This window comes from Tachysurus vachellii, chromosome 12 (genome assembly GCF_030014155.1).
Source record: "Tachysurus vachellii isolate PV-2020 chromosome 12, HZAU_Pvac_v1, whole genome shotgun sequence".
NCBI lineage: Eukaryota > Metazoa > Chordata > Actinopteri > Siluriformes > Bagridae > Tachysurus > Tachysurus vachellii.
In genome coordinates, this window is record NC_083471.1 from 26,107,962 (window position 1) to 26,114,024 (window position 6,063).

At 36.1% G+C, this 6,063-nt stretch overlaps 1 protein-coding gene across 2 annotated transcripts in view; it reads left to right on the forward strand.

The window, feature by feature from the left end:
* Positions 1-1,713, forward strand: part of cds2 (CDP-diacylglycerol synthase (phosphatidate cytidylyltransferase) 2) — a 16,770-nt gene extending 15,057 nt beyond the window's left edge. The window contains exon 14 of one of the 2 annotated variants that reach the window (XR_009649272.1): positions 104-1,713. The gene's annotated coding sequence lies outside the window, so the exon portion shown is untranslated. The other variant, XM_060883236.1, reaches the window with a different exon arrangement.
* Positions 1,714-6,063: the final 4,350 nt, after the last annotated feature.

A 6,063-nucleotide genomic window follows, 5' to 3' on the forward strand; every position in this document is an offset into this window, starting at 1 on the left:
AGAAGGATACAGATTTAAAGAAACAAAAACATTTCCGTGCAGTTGACAAGTCAGGATGTGTTTAGTGTCTGACGTGTGTGTGTGTGTGTGTGTGTGTGTGTAGATAACAAAGTGAAGAATAAACAGGACAGGAAGTGCTGATACAGTAAAGTAATCCACGTCTGGCTCGTCTGATGTCATCACCACCTTGAACTGGATTATTTTCCCGTGACAGCACACACCAGAGTCTTCTATTCCTCTTAGAAAACGGGGGTTTATTATTTTTATCACAGAAGGAAGGTCTGAGGCAGGTCCTGTTGTTGCTGATGTTCTAGCAGCTATAAACACTTGTTCCATCAGCATCCTCTCGTTATTGTCTTTACAGATTAATTAGTAAGATACAAACGCAGCCTGTTACATCATGTCACCTGACTGTTACAAAGTGCTGACACTGGAAACTCCTTCGTTACGTGTTACACGTTCAGTTCACCAGTGATCCCATTAATATATGGATGTGGTAGCTCAGTGGTTAAGGTGTTGTGCTACTGATCGGAAGGTCATGGGTTTGAACCCCAGGTCCACCAAGCTGCCACTGCTGGGCCCCTGGGCAAGGCCCTTAACCCTCAGTTGCTCAGTTGTAAGTCACTCTGGATAAGGGTGTCTGCTAAATGCCGTAAATGTAAATTAATAATGCTGTCTTTAAAAAAAATAATTTACAGATACACTTCCGTGTTTAGCGTTTAGGCCACGCCTCCTGGTGCAGAGCGACGTCACAAACATACAGGCTGAGGAATAAAGACTTTTAAGAGATTTATTAAGTGTCATTTTGAGCATTTTTACAGAAACTTTTGCCAAAATCTTTCTCTTCCTGTCCGATTTTTCCTGTTCGATGCCAACACGTCTGACACCAAACACGTCTCGCTGCTGATTAGAATTATTGTTAGAATAAAAAGTGACCTCATTGTAAACCTGTGAACATTTTTGGTGTTGCACTGATGTGTGCTGTGCTCTTCACCTGGACGTGTTCAGTATTAGCTTAGCGCTCTGATAATCATGAACCCAAATGTCCTTTTGTTTGTTTTTGTTTACTTCCTATGTGCCCTTCCATGTTGCATTGTGTTTGATGTGTGATGCAGTCGTGTAGGTCACATGACGACGTCGTGTTTGTTTGTATCTGTGATCCACGTAGACACTGTTTTTAACGCTCTGTTGTATTACCAGGAGAAAAAAAAGCTAGTTCAGGTCAGCAGTGCAATAACACGTCACTGAAGCTAGACTTCTGTACCTCACCTCTTTCTTTACATCCATTATCTTCATGTCTGTTCTGCCATCCAACGTTCCCGTAATGTTTCTGTAACATTTCTGTCACATGACACTTTCAACCCTGTTACAATTTCAACATGCATCAAGTTTCAGTTCCGTTACAGTGAAATTTACGCGATTGGCCGAGACTTTTATCCTGATCGTGGGCTCTGATTGGCTCAGATGTTTATCCAGTCAGGTTACGAAATTTTCTTTGTACTCCGTTAAGATTTGTAAGCTTTATCCTGGATCATTAAACAGGAGAGGAGGAAACCTCAGCTGTTTTGTGTTCTAGACGTTTTACGTTCAGAAGTAACGTAACTGAAACGGAACCTCGAGGGTCGAGGGCCGTCATTTCTTTCTCCTGTCCTGATTGTGTTCACGATCCACTGCCGAGCACCAAATAAAACCTACAGCTACTGATATTTCCAATCTAATAGTTGAGTTTTAATTCATTCAATCACAGTTAAGTTAATTAATAACCAGCACGACAACATCATCATTCTATTAACATGTTAATGTCTGTAATCATTAAGTGCTGTGACGCTTTCACATCATCCTCGTCCTTCATCATCATCATCATCACCTTTGTATCCCTGCAGGATTATTGAAGTAATATAATGTGTTTTATAAAGAAACTTTAAAGCAGTAGTACACAGTGAAGATATATATATATAAATATAAATATATAGAGAAAGATATAGAGATATATTTCAGTAGAAATGGTTCATTCCTTTTTTATTATTGATAGAATGTGTGTAGAGTTTGGTGGTAGATTGAGGCTATTCTCCAGCTCTCACAGATAAAAACAACTCGAAATGAATGTCTAATAGTTTGGGATTTATTTATTTGTACAGTAAATGACATATGAAAGGCACGGGCTTGGGTAAAGCTTTGTTAATGCTCAGAACGGCCGCTAGAGGGCGGTAAAGCTCAGTCTTTCCTCACACTGGCGTGAGGAATCTTTCATGAGCTAGTGGTAATTACACCATTAGAATGTGCCCTGTACAGTGTGCTGGGTGTTTTGGGACGTGAACGGAGATCTGCACTCAGAGACCTTTTTTAATACTAAAATTACTTCATTTTGCTACTTAACTAAAATCCGCCCTGTTCACTAACTAGTGCCCTGTTTATTTCTAATCTTTACACTACTTCGTCTGCTACCTTAAGGAACCTCTGGAGAACATTTTTAAGCAATAAAGTGTTCTGATGTAGAGTTCTGCATCGCTCATGTAAGCGTTTCACCCAAAGCAGAAACCTGTAGCAGATAAATCTAGAACCTTTAAGGGGTTTTTTTGACCGTGTGGGGAAACGATAGGTTTAAGATAGCAGCAGAAAAAGTTTTAATCTAGAACCAGTTTAGGAAGATTTATAAATCTGTAGGATTTACATTACATGTTAAAGACTTCTCAAATGGACAATTTAAATCTCTAAAACCCAAAGTTCCTGGACTTAATTTCCTGGTAGAGGACGGTTTTAGGAATCAAAGAACCACTGAAGAACATCTCTAACAGTTTAGGAAGGTCCTAAAACTTTAGTTACTTGTACAGTCTTAGAGTGAAGAAGTAACATCTAGAACCTGCGAGGATTGTTTGGTTGACCCTTTAACACCGCAGTGTTTATCTATGAGAGGATTTCAAACTAGTACCAATTTAGGGAAGCAAGGAACTCCATGAGGAACCCTGATATATAGGATTCTAGGTAATGCTTTAAGACTGTTGCATGTGAGCTGGAATACTCGCATGTAAACGGCTGCTATTTTGGAACCTCCTTGTTTTTACAGACTAAGAATCCATAACTTTACAAAGAACAACAGTTTTAAAGAATGGAAAGTTCACATTTTCTTACAGACACCTTTTTTTCCCCCAAACTGGGCAGACCAAATACCTACAGGATGCTAGGTGGAACATTTATTATTTTCAAGGCTTCAACGTGAAAGATGTGATTGCTAACTAGACATAATACCCACAATGCATCATGCCATGTACTGTAGGTGCCCTAATTAGGGAATAGTTTGTGATTTGAGACTATGTGCATGGTGTAGACTAGGGTGTAGGGCGTAGGGAGCTCGAATAGATGGACTGTGTAGTGAATAGGGTGTGATTTAGGACAATAACCGAGAACCGGAAAGATCTATGAAGAAGGGTGCTCTCTCTCTGTTGGATTATTATTATTATTATTATTATTATTATTATTATTATTATTATTATTATTATTATTGCTATTATTATTGTGCTCTGTGTTTTTGTATTTTGTTTTATTGTTTTTTATTCTAAATGCAGTGATACATGTGCTCTTCCCCAATCCTGTGCATTTGTATTACAGCCAATAAAACAGAAAGCTAAATGTGTTCTAGCTGTGTGTGTTTCTTCCTCCTCTGCTCTGGAACTTCCCCCATCGAGCGCCACTCATGATCTAGCTCTGGGTTTAATTTCCTCTATTTACGCAGTGTTCTGCAGCCTCTCTCGTGCACACGGTTCACCCCAAGTGCGGTCGAGTTTGATTTGAGACATTGGCTTCTTTGGTTTTGAGCTGAAGCTTTGAGCTGAAGTTAATATTAGATACAGTGATGATGTACTGATGTTACGCTAATGCTACATAAGATCTATATGATGAACGGTGAGATGTAAATGTTGGTGTAGTAACATAGTAGTACAGTGATGTTAGTGTATTGATGGCATATTGAAGGTATCTGAGAAAGTCAAAATTTTTACTCAAATGCTAAACCATTTTTTTTCTCAGCTCTTCATGTTCATCCAGTTGGTTAATGAGGTTCAAGCATACACATTTACATTTACAGCATTTAGCAGACCCCCTTATCCAGAGCGACTTACATTATCTCTTTTTTGAGCAACTGAGCGTTAAGGGCCTTGCTCAGGGGCCCAACAGTGGCAGCTTGGTGGACCTGGGATCGAACTCACAACCTTCCGGTAGCCCAGAACCATAACCACGGCTACCACATGCTACCACATGCCCTACGACATACACATGAGTAAAGGTTTGGTCTGAATATCACAGTCCAAAGCTGAGATATGAGACATCAATTTTTGTTCAGTTCCAGTCAGTACAATATCCAGGTTTAGGGTGCAATAACTTTTACACTCTCTAATCACACCAAAGTGTCCTGGTGATGATAAGTTAATGTTCTACTGCTGGGACGATAATGAGTATTGATGTGATAGTAATCTTACAGTGATGTCATAGTAACAGTATAGTAACATTATAGTAAGGTTATAGCGATGTTACGCTGTACTAGTTATAGTAATGTTATAGTGATGTTATAGAAATGTTATAGTGATGTTATAGTAACATTATAGTGATGTAATAGTAACTTTATAGTAATGTTATAGTGATATCACTATAAAGTTTCTATAACAACATCACTATAACATTATTATAAAGTTTCTATAACATCACTATAATGTTATTATAATTACTACATTACTATAAAGTTGCTATAACATCACTATAACATTGGTATAACATCACTATAACATTATTATACAGTTATTATAACATCACTATAACATTGCTATAACATCATTATAACATTATTATAAAGTTACTATAACATCACTATACCGTTACTATAAAGTTACTATAACATCACTATAATGTTACTATAAAGTTACTATAACATCACTATAACGTTACTATAAAGTTACTATAACATCACTATAACATTACTATAAACTTGCTATAACATCACTATAACTTTGCTATAACATCACTATAACGTTACTATAAAGTTACTATAACATCACTATAACATTACTATAAAGTTTCTATAACATCAACATCACTATAACATTATTATAAAGTTACTATAACATCACTATAATGTTACTATAAAGTTACTATAACCACTATAATGTTACTATAACATCACTATAACATTATTATAAAGTTACTATAAAATCACTATAATGTTACTATAAAGTTACTATAACATCACTATAAGGTTTCTATAACATTATATCCATATTCATTTAATATTGATGGTATATTTGTTATACTCGTGGTATCTTCATGCTATGTTCATGTTATATTCATGTCATAGTGATGTTATAGCATCATCCAAGCCTCAGATCTCAGTTGTGGCGTGTGATAGGACAAAACAACGAGTATGTCTATCAGTATAACATTACTATACTATTACTGTCGCATCATTCTAACATTACTAGAACATCACCAGAACATTTCTGTGATTATAGTGTAGACATTAGTGCCCCCTAAACCTGGATATTTCATTTCTATTCAATTCAATTCAATTCAAGTTTATTTGTATAGCGCTTTTTACAATGGACATTGTCACAAAGCAGCTTTACAGAACATAAACATAAAACAAAAGATAAACATAATTATAAAGTTACTATAACATCACTATAATGTTACTATAAAGTTACTATAACATCACTATAATGTTACTATAACATCACTATAACATTTCTATGAATGTAACTATTCTATACTACACTATACTCTTGTCTACAGTTTAACACTCTTAACAACCTGGACAGAGATGGGAAGATCTGATAAATTCACACTGTGTTAAACATTATTAAACTCCACAAAAGTCTTTTGAACTAGCAATGACGAGCAATTTCACACATTTCACCTGAAAGCGTCACTTTATTATTTCACGTTATTTCCAGCGTTCAAACACAGTTCCATAATTTTATTTATGGAAATTAACATTTGAGTGATAATAATTAGTAAAGAGAAGTAAAGAAAAGGAGAACTGATGAGTTAAAAAAAATGAGAAACAAATGGTCACAAAAA